The 22,712-nt window shown below is 36.8% G+C and overlaps 1 protein-coding gene across 1 annotated transcript in view; it reads left to right on the top strand.

Moving 5' to 3' along the window:
* The first annotated feature begins 1,202 nt into the window (after window positions 1-1,202).
* Window positions 1,203-22,712, top strand: part of AMN1 (antagonist of mitotic exit network 1 homolog) — a 122,293-nt gene continuing 100,783 nt past the window's right edge. The window contains exons 1-3 of the mRNA XM_032347719.1: window positions 1,203-1,319; window positions 1,648-1,807; window positions 4,253-4,332. The gene's annotated coding sequence lies outside the window, so the exon portion shown is untranslated. The remainder of the gene's footprint in view (window positions 1,320-1,647; window positions 1,808-4,252; window positions 4,333-22,712) is intronic.

The raw sequence follows: 22,712 nt of genomic DNA, 5'->3' as shown, positions 1-22,712 counted from the left end.
CACCATACACAAAGATAAACCTGAAATGGATAAAAGACCTCAATGTGAGGCAGGAATCCATCAGAATCCTAGAGGTGAACATAGGCAGTAACCTCTTCAACATTGGCCACAGCAACTTCTTTCAAGATATGTCTCCAAAGGCAAAGGAAACAAAAGCGAAAATAAACTTCTGGGACTTCATCAAGATCAAAATCTTCTACACAGCAAAGGAAACAGTCAACAAAACAAAGAGACAACCCACAGAATGGGAGACGATATTTGCAAATGACAGTACAGACAAAGGGCTGATATCCAAGATCTTTAAAGAACTCCTCAAACTCAAGACACAAAACAGATAATCATGTCAAAAAATGGGCAGAAGACACTTCTCCAAAGAAGACATACAAATGGCTAACAGACACATCAAAAATGTTCATCATCATTAGCCATCAGGGAGATTCAAATCAAAACTACATTGAGATACCACCTTACACCAGTTAGAATGACCAAAATTAACCAGACAGTAAACAACATGTGTTGGAGAGGATGTGGAGAAAGGGGAACCCTCTTACACTGTTGGTGGGAATGCAAATTGTGAAACCACTTTGGAAAAAGTGTGGAGATTCCTTAAGAAATTAAAAATAGAGCTTCCCTATGACCCTGCAATTGCTCTACTGGATATTTACCCCAAAAATATAGATGTAGTGAAAAAAAGGGCCCTCTATACCCCAATGTTCATAGCAGCAATGGCCACAGTTGCCAAACTGTGGAAATAATCAAGATGCCCTTCAACGGACAAATGGATAAAGAAAATATGGTCCATATATACTACGAATTATTATGCCTCCATCTGAAAGAATGAATACCCAACTTTTGTTCAACATGGAAGGGACTGGAAGAGATTATGCTAAGTGAAATATGTCAAGCAGAGAGTGTCAATTATCATATGGTTTGGCTTACTTCTGGAGCATAAGGAATAACATGGAGGACATGGGGAGATGGAGAAGAGAAGTGAGTTGTTGGAAATTGTAGGGAGAGAAAAACCACGAGAGACTGTGGACTCTGAGAAACAAACTGAGAGTTTTGGAGGGAAGGGGGTGAGGGGTTGGGTAAGCCTGATGGTGGTTATTATGGAGGGCACATATTCCATGGAGCACTGGGTGTGGTGCATAAACAATGAATTCTAGAACACTGAAAAGAAAAAAAAAGATGAGAACCCCAAAAGTCATCTGAGGTGAGGGATAGAGAACATGCATAGAGATTATGGAGACAGGAAACTTCCCAAGCTGTACTCAGACTTCACCCACTCAGAAGACTGGAACCCAGACCAGCAACACATGGTTGTTACTCATTACTTAGAGATTTTACTATATTTTCCTTGGGGGAAAAATAACTCCTTCTTTTGGCTTTTGGAAAATAAGGTAGATTTCTTCAGATGTAGAAAGTATTAATGACTAGTTCAATAACTTCTCTAGCTCTAAGACTAAAAAAATAGTGGTTAACTTCCATTTGCTGTTTAGTAATTTTGTTTCCAGAAATCACAAATTTTCTGTTATTTTCTTGCTGGAACTGTTCGAACTCTATCTAGAACCAAAGGCTTAGGTGATAAGAACAGTTTCTATTGTTAAGTGTCAACTTTCTACACCTTTTGCTCTATCTGGACAACAGAACAAGTGCTTTACGAGATATGTGCTGCTATGAATCAAGGTCTGGAGAGGCTGTCCATTTTTTTCCTCTGTTCAAGGAGAGGAGTCTCCTCTGAAATCAAAACTCACCTAACTAAAAAGAAACGACATTTTACTTCATGGAACAAATATCATGTAGAAAGGTAACACTTTTATAAAGGCAAATTATTGTTTCTAAATTCAAAGTTTATATTTATGGCACCAGACTAGATGGTCCTTCCCTATCCCAAGATTATACAAATACTCAACTTGGGTTTTTTTTCTTTTGTATTTATTGTTTTATGACAAGTGTTTCATTTCATTTTACTCCTTTATGTTTTCCATATTTTAAATTGATCAAGTTTTACTTTTATAATAAAAAAATATAAAAACTAATTTATAAAAATGCACAAACAAAGGGATTCACATAGTGTCAAAGAAATGAAAAGGTAAACAATAAGGGCAGAAAGAGTTCTGAGAAAAACAGATGGAAACTAAGGTGGCAAGTCTGCTTTGCAAGGGCAGTGGGATTAAAATGGCCTTGAACAGAAGTGACATAGATTAGAAGAGAGGAAAAGGGGAACGAAGGATCAGGGGAAGGAAAAAAAGCAACAAAAGCACTAAGTTTATGCTAAGGGGGAAATTAGTCGGTTTGTCAATTAGTCTGTTTGAATTTTTATGCAAAAGAGAAAACTTCGGGGAGGTAGTATCCACACGGTAAAGAGTTTAGAATTCGGATTAAAGAAACTTTATTCTGCAAATCTCAGACACAAATTCAAGAACTGAGTAGAGTCTTAACTTGTATTTGCAAAGGAGACAAGTTAGTGCAGAACTGGCTCACCTAATCAAGAAAATAGAAGTCTTTGAATAAAAACCCACAAGGTCAGGCGATAACTCAGTTTGTTCTATGGTAGTCAGTAATTCTGATTGGATAACTTTTGGGTTCATTTTGATAAAAAAGAAAAACAAAATGTTTCTGTCTTTGGAATAAAACACAACTTTATGGCTTATCTTAGAATTCAAGGCTTTTTAGAATATTCCTATTTTTTAAGACTCAGAGTGCAATGTTTTTAGAAATGTCAGCCTTTTCTAGGCTTTGGTACAGGATGGGCTTGATTAGTCATTGTTGTGGACAGGGTTGGACAAGACATCAGTTTTCTTTGCCATATTGTGTAGACTAGAGTGTAGAATGTAAAACACCCAGAGGTTTCAGCCAGGCACGGGGTAGAACTGTGACTCCACGGGGTAGAGTTGTGCACTGCACAACTGCAGGGGGTGCTATGTACACAGTGTCCCCTGGAGTTAAACAATGCAAAATTGGCTCAGCTTTCCTTGAGAACCTAGAAGCCAGGCAAGTAACATAAATCAGTGAAGCATATGACCAACCTAAAGGATTCCAACTAATTAAAAAAAACAATGTTCAAAACACAGTGAAGAAATAACACAAATATATTTTGACTATATCCAGCCTTGGAGCTCCACTTTGCAATTTCTGCTAGAGTGTAGAAATAGTCATCTTTTTGAGCAGTGTAATGATGCGTTAAAGAGATTTGTAAAATGAATCATAGAGAAAAAAGACTAGAAAGAAGGAGAACAGTAAGAAAACTACTTCAATAGTCAAGAGCAGAGGAGAAACAAGAGTCTGGCCTAGGCTGAAGATAGTCGGATAGAAAGGAAAGAATTTTTAGGATTCATTGATAGAATTCAGATTTGATTCAGAATCAAGTCATTTCAGATGACTTCCCACAAGGAAAAAAGCAAAGGAGTTCAGAGTAATGCAAGGTTTTGAACCTAGGTCCTTAGGAAAATAATTGGGAAAAAAAAGATTTACCTTTGAAACAGATTCAGATTTTTTAAAAAAAAAAGGTTTTTTAGATTTTAGATCTAAAAAATAACTTAAATTTTACATACAAAAAATCAACTTTAGACTATAATAAAAATCATGTTTTGAAAGATTATTTAATGCTATAGTACTGCTTATATTGAAAATATGAGGGAAAAAGCCAAAAAGAGGGAGAGAATTGGAAAAACTATACAAAAATGTTAACAGTGACTACCTTTGAGTAATGTGATTATGAGTTCTAATAATTTTTTTCTTTATATTTACATGCAGTTTCCAAATTTTCTACAATGAAGATGCTATGTTTATAATTAGAAAAAATTCTTTTGATATCCTAGGAATTCACCTTTTACAAAATCAATAAATTAAATTTCCATTGTTTTGTTTTTGTGACAAGTATTTGCAGTAGCAAATGCTAATAGGTTAGCTTTCTTTTTTTTTTTCCCCCTTTGTTTAAGAAGGCTCCACACCCACTGTGTAGCTCAATGCAGGGCTTGAACTCAGGACCCTGAGATCAAGACCTGAGCTGAGATCAAGAGTCAGACACTTAACTGACTGAGCCACCAGGCAACCCTAGGTTAGCTTTTTGGTGTTGGGAAAATAGAGCTTGTTCTAGAGTGCTAAATACAAAGTCCTTGTAATCTCGTAGAAGTATTCAATATTTTCCAGTAATGTAGACTTGCAGGCATTATTTTTTCACTGAAAAATTAATTTCAAATGTGTTAATAATATTGTTTAAAAGATAGTGGTTTTGTTTTCTTTTTTTCAGCATTAGCTATTAGCCTTTCTCAAGTTGCACTCAAGACTTAAAGACCATCTGAGCTCTTGTCAAGAAAATAAAAATTTAAGGTAAGAAGAAAAGTTAACAGTATCAACAATAAAAATAATAATATGCTTATAGCTTTAAAAATAGCTTTACATATATTTGATATAAGGCTATTTGACTTTTGGGGCGCCTGGGTGACTTAGCCATTAAGTGTCTGCCTCAGGTCATGATCCTGGGGTCCTTGGATCCAGTCCCACATTGGGCTCCCTGCTCAGTGGGAAGCCTGCTTCTCCCTCTACCACTCCCTGTACTTGTGTCCCCTTTTTCACTGTATCTTTCTCTGTCAAATGAACAAAAATAAAATCTTAAAAAAAAAAAAAAGCCTATTTGACTTTTAAGAAAAAAAATTGACTGTAATAATGGCAGGGTTTTGTTTTTGTTTTTGTTTTTTTTTTTTTTTTTTTTTTTAGCTCTACTTTGTGGAGGAGACATTGCGATTCAGAGAGGTGTCTCTTGCTCAGTATCACACAGCTACTAAATAGTAAAATCAGGATTTAAATCAAGGTCTTCTTCTTCCAAGTACTTGATTTTTCCCACAAAGTATTAATGGGAAACCATGAAACCCATGTCCACCTCATTAGCCCCTTCTCTGGTCTGACAGCGGGCCTGATTACTTTTGCCACCTTTGGCCAGGGTCATGACCTTGTCAAGCTCCAGGCTCTCACTGTCATCCAGCCTGCTCCAACCTAGTGAAACCCAAGTACAACAAAGGAGAAGAGATAGTGATAAAAAAAAACAAAAACAAAACAAAAAACTCGTTAAGAAATAAAGCCACTGTCTTTCATTTCTTTGAGGCATATTTGGCATTTTAAACTTGGAACAATGGTTTGCAGAGAAGTCCTTCCTAAATGAATATTAAAGTTCTGAGATAAATAATGGAAATGACTGCAAATTTACTAGTTTATTAGGCAATAAGTCACATCTACCAACAGAATAATTTTTATGCATGCATCTTATACTTGTCATAAATGGGCAGAACGAGGACAACAACTCTCTTGGATGACCTGAGGCAGAACTTCAAGAATCAGCTTCAGTTCCACCTGGTTTTATCCCCCAAATTAGTTTTCCCTTCATACTTCTTTTATATGATCGCATTTGGCAGTTACACCCGCTTGCTGGAAGAATTTCTCATTGTTCTATGATCAAGGGTATCATTTGTCTTACCTGATACTCCACTGTTGATCATGCAAACACGATTTTTGCTTTGAACATGACTTTGATATATTCTCAGATTGTTCTTCATGCGTGCATGGGTTCTTTGTAGGTGTCATTTTTTTCTTCCTGGATCACTGACTTCTCGTATACACTTTTTGGACATTTGTTCATGCTTTTATGCTTGATACCCATACTCCTTTGTTCAGTATGGGTGGGTAATTTGGATATAGTAGCAAATAGCTCACCTGTCACTCTACTACTTACTTTAAAAGCAACACTGCCTTCTCTAAAGTTTACAGCAATGTCACATAATAAATATTTATCAAATGAGTCATTAAATGGATATCAACTACGAGGTATTATAGACAACTTTGAGTGGGATGTTACAAAAAGTAGGAGATTCTGATGCAGGTTTTTTTGTTTTGGGCTTTTTTTTTCAGCAATGAAAATGATTAAAGTTTAATTGTAAGTTAGAATTTGAAATATTTCAAGATACCAAACATAAGCAATAAAGAATAAGCTTAATGAACAAGAACTTGTAAAAACGACTGGACTTGATAAATTCTTAGGAGGAGAACATCCTTCTGCCCAAAGCTACTCCCTACTGTATTATTTATCTATTTATGCTGGTAGGGTTCAGAACATGCTATCCCAAAATATGAATATTGAAAATTTTAACTGAAGGAATTTAAGAAAACAAACAGAAGCAAAAAGATCACTCTGACCTTTCTTCTACACTTCTGCCTTGAATTGGGTCATAAAACCCTCAGGTTCCTCCCTATATATGGTGGAAAGAGCATCATTATCTCCAGGATAAAAGGACACCAAGAAGAATTGACTTAAACAGGCCTATTTTATTCCTATTATATTTTATTCCTATTATATATTATATATTCCTCTATTATATTCCTCCACAACAATGTACTCTTCAAACCTAGCATAAAAGTACTTGGGTCTGTTCCTTTGGGTCTTCATTTCCTTATGAAGGCTCCCGTGTCACATAAAACGTATTCAATTTGCATGTTTTTCTCCTACTAATCTGTCTTTGTTAGTTTAATTTTCAGACCCAGCCAGAGACCTTCACAGTGTTGAGGAACACTTTTTCTTCCCTGACACTGCATAGCAAATTACTTGAGACTTAGCATCTTAAAACAATAAATATTTATTATCTCACACCATTTCAAATGGTGAGGAATCTGGGAGCAGCTTAGCTGATTGTTTCTGCCTCAGAATTTCTCATGAGGTTACAGCCAAGATGTCAGCCAGGGCTGCAGTCCTATGAATGCTTACCTGAGCTGGAGGATCCCCTTCCCAGCTCCGCACTTGGTTGTTGGCAAGAAGCCTCAGTCCCTCACCAAATGTGTCTCTCCATAATACTGCTTATGAAGTGAGAGCCGGCCTCCCCCAGAGCTAATGATAAGAGAGAGAGAGAGAGAGAACGCACGCACCAAGATGAAAGCTACAGTGTCTTTTATGACCTCATCTCAGAAGTGATACAACATCACTTTTGTTGTGTTCAGTCAGTCATGAAGACCACCCCTGGTACAACCTGGGAGGAAATGACACCAGTGTGTGAATACTGGGAAGCAGGGCTCATAGGGGAACATCTTGGAATCTGGCGACCACCCTTCCCTTGTATTCTTTATTACTTTCTCCATCTCCCATTGCTCTTTTGATCTTTCAACTTCAACTACTTTCTTCCTACTAGGTCTTCCCCTATCTTGGTTTTAGACACTCTGAAACTATACTCTGAAGCTCCACTTCTATACCTTCTTGGGGGAAAAAGAAAAAACAAAACCATTCCAAAATGTTCCTCCTAGTTCAGCTCTAGTTACCCACTGTGTCTCCATGGTTGAATTCCCGAAAGAGAAGTCAACACACGCTTCCACTTCACTGGAACATTGCAAGGAGTTCTCAGTTTAAAATTCCAAAACATTTCTCCCCCTTAATTAATGTCTGCAGCATTTGTTTTCCATGAATCTCTTTTCCCTGGGCTGCTGGGACACCATTCCTCCCTGGCTTTTGTCCTAACCCTTTCATGACTATTTCTCAGCTTCCATTGCCGATCTTCCTCCTTTACCTCCCCGTAAGTATTGGCATCCTCCACAATTCAATACTTACCTCTTTTTTCTTATTATTCTAAACTCTCTCCCTGTATTTTTTTTATTCCAGAGGCTTTAGCTACCATCTCTATGCTGCTAACCACCAAATCTAAATCTCCAGATTCGTTCTCTTTCTTCAACTGCACGCCATTATAACCGACTCCTGGCTTAAGAGTGTGAAAGCCCCACAGGTTTCTCAATAGAGAGATGAGTTTGTTCAGTTCAAAGGGATCAATTACTTCTGAGAACTTTAGCTGGGAAGGGAAATTAAAAAAAAAAATCTATTCTAAAGGAAACCTTATCTCTAAAAGAGTTTTATCCATTTGGTACAACCTCTAGTGCAAAGGCATGATGGAGATGATCCCACCAGAGGGCTTCCTCTCTTCCTAGAGGAAGCCACCAATATGTCCACCAAGCCATTAGTCATCATTTTGGTTTAACATGAAGAACAGCAGATGGCTCACCCTCATTATTAGTTTATGCAGAGATTGGTAAAAGCCAGAGCTGTGCTGAGCCTCATAATCAACTCCTATCTGTCAATACCTCCTTCAGATACTTCATGATAGCTGTGCCAAGACTCCCAGAATCTTGCCACATTCTGTCCCCCTGGACAAATTGTTCAGCTAAGACCAACCTCTCCCTGGAATGCTCAGGGTTTCAGACCTAAATCCCCCTTAAAGTCCTGTCATGAGACCACGTTCTGAGTCATGTTCCACAGTGTGTTGTTAGCGTAATCACTCTTATTTCTACTGCAGCTACTCCTGCTGCCCTCACACTTTTACCCGTAAATGTGCTGTGAGCAGAAGCATTTCAGGCTCAACAATGTCGTGATGTGATGCACTGTCAAGCACCCCAGGCAGCAGCCTGCTGTTCTTATACCTACAAGGTCAGGAACATCTCACATTTCCCTGTTGGTTATGTGCCCTGCCTCAGGAGCAAAGCTAGGTGTCAGGTGAGTAGGTGTTTCCTTTTATTCGAGCCACAAACCTTGTTTTTGCCAGGGAAATGACTGGCATTGAGACTAAGCTCCCAGAACTTCTTCACCTCTTGGAGTCTCCAGAGCCTCATTCTAAGGCTAATGAGACCATCTCTGTACTTCAAGCCCAGCTATTCAAAGAGACTGTCAGAAACCAGACAGCAGAGCTACTGCTCTTCTAAGGTATAAAACTGATTGGAAAAATATTAAATAAATAAAACTGATCAGGGATCACAAGAAAAACTCTTCTTCCACCAAGGGGAAATATCTAAACATTGAAAAGCTTCAGTAATATGGGGGGAATTGAAAAATAAAATGAAATGTTAAATAGAAAGAAAATTTGACATACGTACTGAGAAAATGCCATGCCTAACAAATTTAATGCTAGTCCTAGATTACTTATGGAGAAAAGGTAGAGAAGAAGAAAGGAAGAGAGGAAGGAAAAGGAAGAAAAGGAAAAGGAAGGGCAAAGTTATAGGAGAGAGAGCAAAAGGAAAAAGTATAGAAAAAGAGCCTCTTTATCTAGAAATCAATGAAAAAGTTCCAAGGCTTCGTTCTAGATACTCTGAAACTATCTGTGCCACTTAGTCAAGTTCCCTTCATCTCATAGTGCTACTTTTTATTTACTGGGATTCCATAAATTTATGGCTGGTGTTGTTTTATACCAATATAGTTGTATTTTTGTCATTTTGAGAATGCTTTATAGACTTATAACTAAGACATAATTCACAGGTGAAATAGACAAAGGGGATTATGAGTACACTTGCCTTGATGAGTGCTGAGAAATGTATAGGATTGAGTTATTATATTGTACACCTGAAACTAATACAGCTTTGTATATTAATTACACTTCAACAAAAAAAGACGTAATATGCATCCTTTACCACGTTAATTAATTGTAGCCACATGTAATCTTGATGTTCTGATGATTACTGGGAAGAAGGCACAAAAAATTTCAAAGAGCATCTCTAGCACCAGGACAAACCAGAAGCATTCTGATCTGACAGTTGTGCAAAGACTGAGTAGTACTAACTTCACAGCATACCAGAAGCCCACAGTAAGAAATAAAGCTACTAGACATGACCTTCAAGTCCACAGTTGTCAACTTAGGAGGAAGAATTTTGACAGCAGAGCAGAATACAACCTCACTCCGTCTGCAAATACAGCAGAATACAACCTCACTCCTTCAATCTGCCCAGTCTAACTCTGCACATTACACTGGTGCATATATGCAAAAAGAAACTCTGAATGACACCGAGTATTACAAATACTTACAGAATATAGATAATCATAAGGAGACTCTTAGCACTGTTATAATCAGTGTAAATTTGGGATGGTTTTGATTATATATGTTTTTTTCAAAAGTTTATTCTCATGTGCTGGGTTTGAAATAGCACAACACTGGCATGAATCACAAATTCAATAAAACCTTCCAAGATTCCATAAACCTGGCACCTCTGTCTTCTTGACATTCTCTTGTTATATTTAAGACAAGCTGTTGAGCTTGAGGGGGAGGTTAGATGGGCAGCCTGAACAAAATTGTAAGTGTTTGAAAAATTTGTTGAGGGAATTTTAGAGAAGCAGATGGCCCAGAACAAATAAAATGATTGCCTAAGCTCTACTGGAGGTTCACCTGAGTTTAGAGGTCATGGATTTATTGTCCCATGGTGGAATTTGTCCCATGTAAAACCCCATATGGTACGTTCTTTGCCAAGTTGCCTCCTTATAGGAATGGAGAAGGCCGACTGTTAGTTGGGGGTTACAGTACAGGTGGAATAGGAGAGTAAGAACATGAGAGAGTTGAGATGGCTGCAAATAATGACAGATGATGAGGCCTCCAAGCTAGGGATAACAGTGAGGCCAGAAGGAGCCTTCAAAACCAGGAGAACTGGAGGGTCAGGGTGCTAAAACAGGTGAGGTAAGGGCATTTCTGGGAGTCTTCTCAGATGATGCCAGAAATTTTACGATGTAAACCAGGTGAGCGATATGTCCTGAGAAGTTGAAGTCTGTCATGAAGGGTCACGAAAGAACAAATACAGTTCTAGCTGTGGTTTCATTTCTGAGACAGTCAGAAGCATACTAATTATTTGGTTCTTGAAAACCTAAGCAGGAGGGAGACAGTTCATTGCCATAGCCATCTAAAAAATAAAATCTGCTCTAAAGATTTTACAGCTTTGTGCTGAGCACAGAAAAAATGAAAACTATATTGATCATGGTATTTACAAACTAAGTGAAGAATGTCTGAAGAGCATTTTATGAAAACTCATTTTTCTACCTACACCTTTCTCCAAAGAACCATTTTAAGACTCCCGGTAATTCTCTCAAACAAAAAGAGCATTAACAATCTGAGGGGTTTGAAGTGGCCGGGGGGTGGGAGGTTGGGGGAACCAGGTGGTAGGTATTAGAGAGGGCACGGATTGCATGGAGCACGGGGTGTGGTGCAAAAATAATGAATACTGTTATGCTGAAAATAAATAAAAAATAAATTTTAAAAAAAAGCAAAAAAAAAGGGGCATTAACACAAGCCTAGAGGCAGTAAGTTTTTTGTTGCCTAAAGATAGTCCTACTGATAAAAAGAAATTGAAAGCAGATCTTTTTTTTTTTTTTAAAGATTTTATTTATTTATTTGATAGAAATCACAAGTAGGCAGAGAGGCAGGCAGTGAGAGGGGGGCAAGCAGGTTCCCTGCCGAGCAGAGAGCCTGATGCCAGGGCTCGATCCCAGGACCCTGAGATCATGACCAGAGCCAAAGGCAGAGGCTTTAACCCACTGAGCAACCCAGGCGCCCTGAAAGCGGGTATCTTTATTTGCTTTGTATTAAAAGGAAGGAAAATATATCAGAGGAAATCGGTCATTTACAAAAAGAGCAGAGCACATCAAAATGAACCTTTCTGGAATGTGGAGGGCAAGAAAAGAGTGTAGGTATAAAAGGGCAACCTGAAGGATCCTTGCTGGAATAATCTGTACTTGGACTGTATCAGTGTCAATATGCTGGTTGTGATACTGTACTATAGTTTTGCAAAATGTTACCACTGGAGAGATCTTTATATTATTTTTTACAATAGTGTGTGTATCTATCATTATCCCCAAATAAAGTTTAATTAAAAAGAAAAACACACACACAAACACAAAATGAACTTTCCTAGCTATAGAGAAGAACAGTCACCTCCACTCCTTGTGTTTCCATATGCAGTAATTTAAGTGAGGCCAGAATGATTCTCTAACCTGGCTGCTCATTTGTTCTCTGGGTAACCTCAAATTTCCTGGAAAGCTGAGAATCACCAAGTCTCTCTCCACCCTTCATTTACTATCCCCCAGGGGGATAGGAGAGCCTCGGAGAAGAACCACGTGTGAGTTGGGGAGAATAAATAGCTCAGTCCTTCCTCCACACTTTCTAGACCTGTGTTTTGCAGAGTGTGTCAGCTTTCCTCTCATGGGCCTGTATTCTACTGGGAAGCCCTGTGTTGTTCAACTGTACCAGTAACTACTGGATTAAGTCTGGGAAAAGTATGACAGCACCCACTTTGCCATGTCGTCAATCAGCTTTATTAAGGTGACAGTTTAACCTTCATTTGTCTGATTCTGTATCTCCTTCAACGGATACCGAATCCAAGAGGGAGAAAGGGACACTATTTTTGAGGTACCCGGTTCCTGCAAGAAAAGAGTTTTCGGCTGGCATGAACTCATACATCAGACCCAGGGACGCCTGGGGATATGACCTCAGATTTGCCTTCTTGCCATTCCGCTCTCCAGAATGTAGCAAAGCAAGATAAATGTGGAATGTTAGGAGCTCACGTTGCACCTGGTTTACAGAAGCACGCATTGTGAAATCTCTGACTAATGAGCTGCAGCTGCACCGGGAGGCATGTGACTTGGCATCGACTCCTGAAGAGACTGTACGAGCATGGGATTACACACACGTAGGGAATAGAAAGGGGGGCTGCCCCAATGGGAAGCTGTCTGCCCTGGGTTCAACCTCATCTCTTGTGCCTGAGCCCTGCCGAGTGGAGGAGAGTGGAAGCCACACCTAACCTGTCACCAGGTATCCTACAACCCGTGTAGCAAGTAGTCCACTGACATTCTAGCACCTGCTAGCAGTACCTGCTCTTCAGTGACTGGATGAACTTCTTCGCTAAGTTCACTTAGCTGTTGCAGTCATGCTGGAGGTTAGTGCAGCTATCCCTCATTCTGACACTGATTTCCATTCTCCTTCCCTTTCTAGAGATGCAGCAGAGCTCAGGTACCTTCTCAGATTGCCTTGCAGGTGGAGCTGGCTCCCAAGTCTCTGTTCTGGCAAATGAAACAAACTGCACTTTTCTGGTACTGCCTCTTCTACTTCATTCTTCTTGCCCAGACCACATGCATGATGCCTGAGGCTTACAGTCATTGCAAAGCAGGTACATGGCAAGACAGGAGGGGTTGGTTAATGGTGTCGTGGAGGCACCAGACAAGTCTTGGACCTCCTATTGCCAGACCTGTGGAGTGTCCTGGATTATCCAGCTAGATCCAATGTGATCATAAACGTCCTTATAAGGGAAAGAGGGAGGAAGAGAGAAGGATCAGAGAAAGATGAGGCAACAGAAGCCAGGTCAGAGGAATGCTGTGTTGCAGGCTACGAAGGAGGAGGAAGGAGGCTGTGAGGCAAGGAATGTGGGCAACCCCCAGAAGATGGAAGAAGAAACAGATTCTTCTCCAGAGCCTCCAGAAGGAATGCAGCCCTTCTAACACCTTAATTTTAGCTTAGTGAGGCCTGTGTCAGTCTTCTAAACTACTGAACTATAAAACAATAAATCCATGTTTATACCACTATGCAGTAATCTTTTACAGTGGCAATAGAAAATTGGTAAGCTCTATTAAGACCTTTTTTTTTTAAAAGATTTTATTTATTTTTTCGATAGAGAGAGATCACAACTAGGCAGAGAAGCAGGCAGAGAGAGAGGAGGAAGCAGACACCCTGGTGAGCAGAGAGCCCGATGCGGGGCTTGATCCCAGGACCCCGGGATCATGACCTGAGCCAAAGGCAGAGGCTTAACCCACTGAGCCACCCAGGCGCCCCTCTATTAAGACCTTTTAATAATAAATTATGATTAATCTAAGGAAATTTTTTCCTTTCAGTGCAAGACAGCTATAATTTTCAAAGCAAAAAGAGACGTAACTTATTTTTTAAGAATTAAAAAAAAAAAAATCCCCAGGAACCTAGGAAATGACTGATGTTTTTATAGCTTATGGTGACAAAGACCAAAGCTGGTTTTTTTTTTTTTAAAGATTTTATTTATTTATTTGACAGACAGAGATCACCAGTAGGCAGAGAGGCAAGCAGAGAGAGAGGAGGAAGCAGGCTCCCCGCCAAGTAGAGAGCCCGATGTAGGGCTTAATCCCAGGACCCTGGGATCACGACCTGAGCTGAAGGCAGAGGCTTTAACCCACTGAGCCACCCAGGTGCCCCCCAAAGCTGGTTTTAAGCCTATTGAATTGATCAGTGACAACTTACTCCAGTAAACACACCTCAGGAACAGGAAACATGCTTTTATAGCTCATGTTTCTAAGGCTGATTTTCAACTACTCCTGCCTCAGTAACCAGTATGTCCCCAAATAATACTCCTATAAAACCTCTATTTGCTCTGTTCAGTGAGACTATGTCTGATCAGCATAGCTTTCCCTTACCTAAGTAAGCAATAAATTCAGTTTCTAGGTTTCACATTTTTTTAATTTATTTTCAGCATAACAGTATTCATTGTTTTTGTACCACACCCAGTGCTCCATGCAATCCGTGCCCTCTATAATACACACCACCTGGTACCCTGACCTCCCACCTCCCGCCCCTTCAAAACCCTCAGATTGTTTTTCAGAGTCCATAGTTTCTCATGGTTCACCTCCCCTTCCAATTTCCCCCAACTCCCTTTTCCTCTCTATCTCCCCATGTCCTCCATGCTATTTGTTATGCTCCACAAATAAGTGAAACCATATGATAATTGACTCTCTCTGCTTGACTTATTTCACTCAGCATAATCTCTTCCAGTCCCATCCATGTTGCTGCAAAAGTTGGGTATTCGTCCTTTCTGATGGAGGCATAATACTCCATGGTGTATATGGACCACATCTTCCTTATCCATTTGTCCATTGAAGGGCATCTTGGTTCTTTCCACAGTTTGGCGACCATGGCCATTGCTGCTATAAACATTGGGGTACAGATGACCCTTCTTTTCACTACATCTGTATCTTTGGGGTAAATACCCAGGAGTGCAATTGCAGGGTCATAGGGAAGTTCTATTTTTAATATCTTGAGGAATCTCCACACTGTTCTCCAAAGAGGCTGCACCAACTTGCATTCCCACCAACAGTGGAAGAGGGTTCCCCTTTCTCCACATCCCCTCCAATACATGTTGTTTCCTGTCTTGCTAATTTTGGCCATTCTAATTGGTGTAAGGTGATATCTCAATGTGGTTTTAATTTGAATCTCCCTGATGGCTAGTGATGATGAACATTTTTTCATGTTTCACATTTTGGGTGATGATCTTATCCTTGGTATACTGTACATTCTTCTTAATTTAACAAGGTTCAAAGAAATCACAAGGTGCCAGGTTTTCATACTAACTGTTAAGTGAGGGAGTTGGGAAAGAGAGAAATAGGAGAATTTGTTTTGGTTACGTGAAAAAATCAAGAGTTGTTTAAAACTCTTGATTTGTTCTTGTGTTTTATTTGAAAAACAAAAACCCTAAAACTAAATAAAATCACTCATGATTCCAGCATCTTCATTTTTTAAGTATTTAAAGAAGTACAAGTCCTCCATCTCATTCCAATCAATCCCACCCACGAGGGGTAATTGCTAATAACAATTTTATGTAAATCTCTTCAGATGTAAACTTAGGTACAGAGGTGTTATAATAAGCCTATTTGAACTAGTTGCCATGGTGTTGCTGGGGCCTTTGAAATGTATTTTGTATGGTTAATTATAGTTTGGTATTTTAGCATGGTTGTGGGCTTCATGAGAATGGTAACCATGGTACATTCTTCTCTTCATAACAAATTATGCTACATAATAAAGCTTCAACAAATATTTATTGAATTTAACTAAGAACTAAGTTTTTCTAAATAAGATCCCATTTAATTTCTGGTAGAGAATATAATATTTAGTCCTAAGGTGATAGAGATAAAGATATTGAGTCCAACTGTAATAGACTCTGGGATTTTAATGTTTGAAGTTCTAAAGCAATACTGCTCAAAGAGTGGTCAAAAAAGTTTGGCCATTTCAGGGGAAAAAGTAAAGAAGTTATTTTGTTCCCACACAGTTCATAAAGGTTAAGTTAAGATTAATTACTTCTTTTACAGAAATCCTCTTGTATTTTTAGTTTATTATTTTCAAAATAGATATTATCTTCATGATTCAAAGTTGAAAATGGCTGGGGTGCCTAGCTGGCTCAATTGGTAGAGCATGTAAGTCTTGATCTTGGGGTTGGGAGTTTGAGCCCAATGTTGGGTGAGGCAGTTACTTGAAAAATTAAAAAAAATGAAAAAAAAATTTGAAAAAGATCAAAGGATAAACAGTAAAAGTTCTTCTAACCACATCTCCTAGCCAATACTGATTTGTCTGTTATGTATCCTTCCAGAGATATTTTACAATATTATAAGAAAACCCATACATACACACACTTCTGATCTTTTCATTCGAGTAATTTCGGCTATACACTCTTCTGCACCTTGTTACATGCAATAGTATGTCTAGGACAACCTTCCATATCAGTACACAAAGAGCAGTCTCATTTTCTTTTACAGCTGCAGAGAATTCTTGAATGGACACAAAGATACTTCTCTTTTTAAATTACAAAGAAGGTCTTAACAAATAACTTTGTACAAGTTTTAGTTCATAATACTTGAATATATCTGTAGGACAAATTCCTAGAAACAGACTTGTGTCAAAAGGTATGTGAATGTATAACTTTTAAAGTTAATTGCTAAAGTCTCTCTTCATGGAGGCAATTCATCTCTCATGGAAATTAGAGTTCCTGGTCCCCCATAGTCTCAGCCACACAATACATCATTATCCAACATATTTTCTCTGCTAATCAAACAGCTCAAAACTGACCTCTTAGCAGGACATTAACTTTCATCCTATTGTGAGTGAAGTTAATTTTTAAAAAAATATGTTTGAGTCATTTGTATTACTTTTTCAGTGAATTATCTGGTTAAGTAGTTATTTTAGGAAAATTAACCCTTTGTGATATGAATATAAAATGAATTTCCTCAAGGAGCCATTGCTATTACTTTATGATAACTCCTCCCATGAAGAATTTTTAAAAATATGACTTGCAAATATTTTATCATTTGGTTGTCTCTTCACTTTCTGGATAATGTCTTTGAAGCACAAAAGTTTTAAACTTAATGAAGTCCAAGGAATCCATTATTTTTTTCTTTTCTTACTTATGCTTTTGGTGCCATATCTAAGAAACCACTGCCTAATGCAAGGCCATAGAGACTTTTAATTTATGTTTTCTTATAAGATTAAGCTCCTGTATCTAGGTGTTGATCCATTTTCAGTTAATTTTTGTATATAGCAGGTGATACTTGGGTTTTAAATTTGTTTATAAATTCCAGGTGCCCTAGAACTGCTCATTAGTTCATTACTTCCTCAGAATTCCTCAGGAATTGTCTTGACAGCCTTATTGAAAATCATTTTACCATAAGTATATGGGTTTTTTTCTGGACTCTCAGTTCATTCCATTCATCTCTATGTCTATCTTTAATGCCAGTACCACAAAATATTGAATATTCTAGCTCTGAAGTAACTGAAATGGGGAATTGTGTATTCTGATTTTAAATTTTTTATTATACATCTGAAATAGTCTTTAAAAAATTGACATACAATATTGTAAATATTGTATTACTTTCAGGTGTATAACATAATGGTTTGATAATTTATATACACTATGAAATAGTCACCGCAATAAGTCCATCACCATACAAAATTGTAACAGTATTATTGGCTATATTCCCTATGCTATATATTATATCCCTGTATTTTACTTATTTTGCAACTGGAATATTGTGCTTTATTTTCAACATTGTTTTAGCTCTTCAGGGCCTCTTGACATTCTCTGTGAACTTGAGGACTAGGTTTTTCATTCCTGCAAAAAGGCAATTGGAATCTTGACAGGGATTGTATTGAACTGGCAGATTAATCTGGGGGAGTACTATTATCTTAACAATATTAGATATTCCTTTCTATAAACATGGGTATCATTTCAATTCCAGTCTTCTGTCATTTCTTTCAATGGTATTTTGTTTTTCTATGAGTCATCCACTTCTTTCATTACATTTATTTTTAAGTATTTTATTCTTTTTAATACTATTATAAATGGAATTATCTTCTTCAGTTTTGGAATGTTATTACCAATGTATAGAAATACAATCTTTTTTGTATATTGATCTATATCTCTGCAACACTGCTAAACTCATTTATTAGCCCTAATGGATTTGTGGATTCTTCAGGATTTTCTATATATTAAAAAATGTCATCTGCAAAGAGAAATAATTTTACTTCTTCTTTTTAAATCTAGATTTGTTTTATTTCATTTTCTTGCCTAATTGCCTTGGCTGGAACCTCTAGTATGATGTTGAGTAGAAGCGATGGAAACAAACATATTTATCTCGATATTTTTTAACTTCTAATTTTTCCCCAAATTATAAAGATAATTGCATTAGCTAGGAAAATGTTGGTAGAAATAGTAATCATCATATTTTTAACCATTTGTTAATGGGAGTACTTCTAATATTTTCCTACTGATCATAAGCTGGCTTGGAGGTTAAAATAGATTTATGGTAAGATAATGTATTCTATTCTTATTCTTTTATAAACATCTTTGATGCAAAAGTAGATTTTATTTTTCAAAGGAGATTTTAAATTTTTATCAAATTCTATTTCAAAGTCTGTAGAATTGAACTTCTTTATATCTATTCATAAAATATATATCCTGATATTTAATCACCTTTGTATTCCTGAAATAAATCCCATTTTGTCATGTTATTCTTTTAAGATACTGCAGGTTTCCTTTGCTTAATATTTTATTTAGTATTTATTTCATCAATATATATAAGTGAAACTAATGGACATTTCTTTTCCCTATCATCTTTGTCAGATTTAGTATCAAAATTATTCATGCTTCATATAAAGAATTTGGGAGGTTTCTTTCTGTATGTGCTGGAATAACTTAAATTTTGGAATTATCTGCTCCTTAAAGTTTCAGCATAACAACTTATAAAAAGTTATTTGATTGTGTGGGATAGCTCTTTATGCTTTCTTTTACAGTAATTGACTTGTTTAAACTTTTAGTTTCTTTTGAGATCAGTTTTGGTATATTACAGCTTCTTAAAAACAAATCTATTTTACCTAGAATTTCTAAATTATTGCATCAAGTAGATTTGTGCTTTTTTTCTTAATTAATTCACTTAAAAGTTTATCTTTTTTTTTAAGCAACCAGCTCTTCTGTTATTTAATTTTACTATTTTTTATTTTAAAATTAAGTAATTTCTTCTTTTATCTTTTTAATCTCTTCTCTCTGTTTTCTTAGATTTATGTTGCTGATCTTTGTTTAATTTCATTTGGATGCTTACTTCATTTGTTTTCATTCTTTCTTCTTAGTTAATATGGTGAAATTTTCTAACTGCTTTGTAATTTATTTACCTGTGACTAAGAGCTAGTTTGGAATATTTATAGAGCTATATTCTAGGATATGTTTTTGTCAGCATGACCTGACAAAATTTACATCTGCTTAAAAAACAAAATCATTTAAGCAGGTACTGACAGTCAATGACAAAACTGGTCAAACTTAATGCTTGACATAACTTTAGTTTGCTAAGGGATGGCTAACCCTAAACTTTATGCGAACTTTCTGTGCTGAAGCTGGTTTGCTCCATCTTAGACCCAAACTCCACCCATGTGTCTAACACCAACTAAAATTTCCTGCTTTGATCTTCCTGCTTTTACAATATTTAACAAAGTTCTTTAAGGTCAATTTTAGTATGTGCCTTCCTCTTTCCACAGCATACCTGTCCCATGGTCTCTGAACATAAAAGTTTTGGTTGCCCACTTCTTCACAGGGATGTTTTTGGCTTAGGTTTTAAGTATCTCTCTATTGCAGTAGTCCCCCTTAATAAACTCTTGCCTTACTAATGTCCAGACTCCACATTTTTGTTTTGACACCAGAATAGTTTGAAAGATACTTTGATTTCTAGAACTTCATTGATTTTTGGATTTAAGTTTTGTTCCTAGTGACTTTTGCTCATTATAGGTTATTTACATATGTAGTAGGTTTTTTGAATCCTCTAGTACAATCCCTATTTTAAGCAAATTGTGACATATTACCAAAGTATTTAAAATACGTTTCCTCTAAACACTGCTTTAGCAACATGACATATGTTCCAGTATGTAATGTTTTTATTATTGTTTTATCTAAAAAGGTGCAATTCCATTTTTCTCTTGGGCCCAGAAGTTTTTAACCCAAGATATTTTATTTCCAAGTGGGCCCTTTGTTGATTGTACTGTTACTAGAGAAAGTTATCTGTACTTTTTTTTTTCTTTTCTTTTTGGAATTTATTGAGATTTCCTTCTTAATTAGGAACATAAATAGGAGGTATATTCTCTGATTTCAGAATCACAGAATTTGACATACAACAATTAACTCTACTGTATTATGTTATTTAAGTCCATTATATCCTCATTTGTTTCTTTGTATGCTTTATCTGTCATGAACTGGAGGGATGAACTTAAGTATCCTGCCCCTAATGCGCTTCTGTCTACTTCTCTGTATAGACCTTAACTTTTGTTTAAGGACTATGCTTATACTGATGCTGTTATTTGTACATAGATATCCCTGCTATGTCTGTGAATTGCACCTTCTCCATATGATGTCCCTTATCTTATTTAATGCTTTTTCTCCTCTTATTTTTCTCTTTCCTTACAGCATAGAATTATTTTTTTGTATCCAATCTGACTTTCCCCCCTTTTACTGCATGACTTTAACTCATTTATAATTGTTACGTGTATTTATCATTATTTATATGAAAGATATGTTTAGTCATGGTTATGTAATGTTAGATTGTGGTATGATTCTTGCTTTTAAAGTTAAAAAATTATTTCCTATTTGGGATTTTACTTGGTTATATGTATGTATAATTCTTCTGATGACTATGACTATTTGTATTTTTGTCTAATGTCTAATCTTTTCTTTCTTTAGGTAGGATTATAAATGCCATAGTCTAAGCAATAAATTAGTAACTTGCTCCATCCTTCCACCTCCCCTTTCTCTTCACAACTTCCCAATTTTAATTAATTATGTTATCTTTCTTAATGTTTAGCTTTCAGTTTAGTAAAAATTAACGCCCATATTTGTTTTCATTTTAATCCTATTTGTCAGCAGTCCTTAATGCTATCTATCTTGTGTTTTCTAGTCACCTATTCCATAAAATTTGTCCACTGGCAGAATCTTCAAGTGAGTTAATGGAAACATCATCCCTATGATCTTGTGTTTTTAGGATTCTCTGCCTTTTTACTTACACAAAAGTTTGACTGGATATACAATTCCTGGGTCATACCTCTTTCTTTGACTTTGTTATTCTATCTCTAATGTCTTCTAGGAATGAATATTATAGAGAAATCTGGTCAGCCTGTTTTTCTCATTATAAGTGATTTGTTTTCTTTAACTTTCAAAGAATGCTTATATTTGAAATCCAGTAATTTTATGAGGACATATATTGGTGTTGACCATGTGGGACTATTTTGTAAAAATAATTATGCCTTTTCATCAATTCTGGAAAATTCACAGCCATTATTTCTCTATATATTGCCTCTCCTCCTTTCTTATTATTCTTTCTATGTGGAACTCTAAACGTTAGATCTTGTCATTCCATCTTCCATATCTTTTAGCCTTTTTCTTTTTTCACATTTTTCATTTTCATGTTTCTCATACTACATTCTGGATCAGTTCTGTGGAGTTTACAAATTCTCATTTGAGTCATCTAATTGATTTAATCCTTTCACAATTGTTTGTTTATTTGTTTTTGCTGCCAACAATTGCATTTTTTAATTTCTGGTTTCTTTTGGATTGTTCCCAACATGTTTCTGAAAATTCCTGGATGTTTCTAATTGAATGATAACTTTTAAAATTGCATACTTTATTTAAACAGTTCACACACAGCTGTTTTATGTTATACATATGTAACTATAATTCCAATCCTTGGAATTTTTAGGGAATCTAAATCTGCTGTTTGTTTCTGCTGACTCTCACTCATGGTTATTGTCTTCTTGTGTGTTTGGCAATCTTGTTTCTGAGTTCACTGCTTAATCATAATCTGTCGAGGTCCTCTGGACCAAATTTGGAGAGCTCTCCTCTAGACAATGTTTGTTTCTATTTCTGTCAATAACCAAGATGACTTCAGTCCTCTTTGGGGCTTTGGCTTAGAGTGTCCCAGGTACAGCCTGTCCAGATAGCTGCCATTCCAAGGGCTGGTACCCAAAACAACTGTGTTGTTACAGGAATATTTTCTCAGGCCAGTATTGCTCTTCCTGGCTTCCGCAGCCAGGCAGCTTCCTTTTACTCTGGCTATCTACACTGTTTTCCAAGCCAACAGGAATCTTACTATGACCCAGTGTTTTGTGTGAGAGTTTGTTTGACTTTTCCCCAGGTGATGATACTTTCTCTGCTTCTTGGACCCATATGGATACAGGGAAGCTCTTGTAACCAATCTGTGAATTGCATTCCTGCTTTTTAAATGAGGTATTTAGGTTCTATACAGGATATTTAAGCTATGTCCTTAACTTATAAGCAGTATATTTTGCTACTTAACCCTAACTCTGACACCAAGCCAATCTGAAACCCTAAATCTAATGAGATCTTTCTAAAATCTGCACTTTCAACATCCTCCCGTACTCTCACTCTCATCCACTTATTTTGTAATTTAAGGATTTATATCATACTATTTCTTTTTCTACTCTATACTTCTGGGTGATTTAGCCTCCAAAAGGAAAAATGCTAACTTTATGCTACTGTCTTCAAATAATAAGTCCTGCTACATTCTCTGTGATAACATTGTTTTAAAAAAATATCACATGAACTATAAGACCCGTGCTTGGCAATTTGTCTCCACTAATATTCAATTATCAGGTACAGTTCATCTT

This window comes from Mustela erminea, chromosome 6 (assembly GCF_009829155.1).
Source record: "Mustela erminea isolate mMusErm1 chromosome 6, mMusErm1.Pri, whole genome shotgun sequence".
In the NCBI taxonomy this organism is placed as follows: domain Eukaryota; kingdom Metazoa; phylum Chordata; class Mammalia; order Carnivora; family Mustelidae; genus Mustela; species Mustela erminea.
The sequence above is the reverse complement of the archived record's forward strand: the minus strand, read 5'-3'. Positions and strand labels throughout refer to the sequence as shown.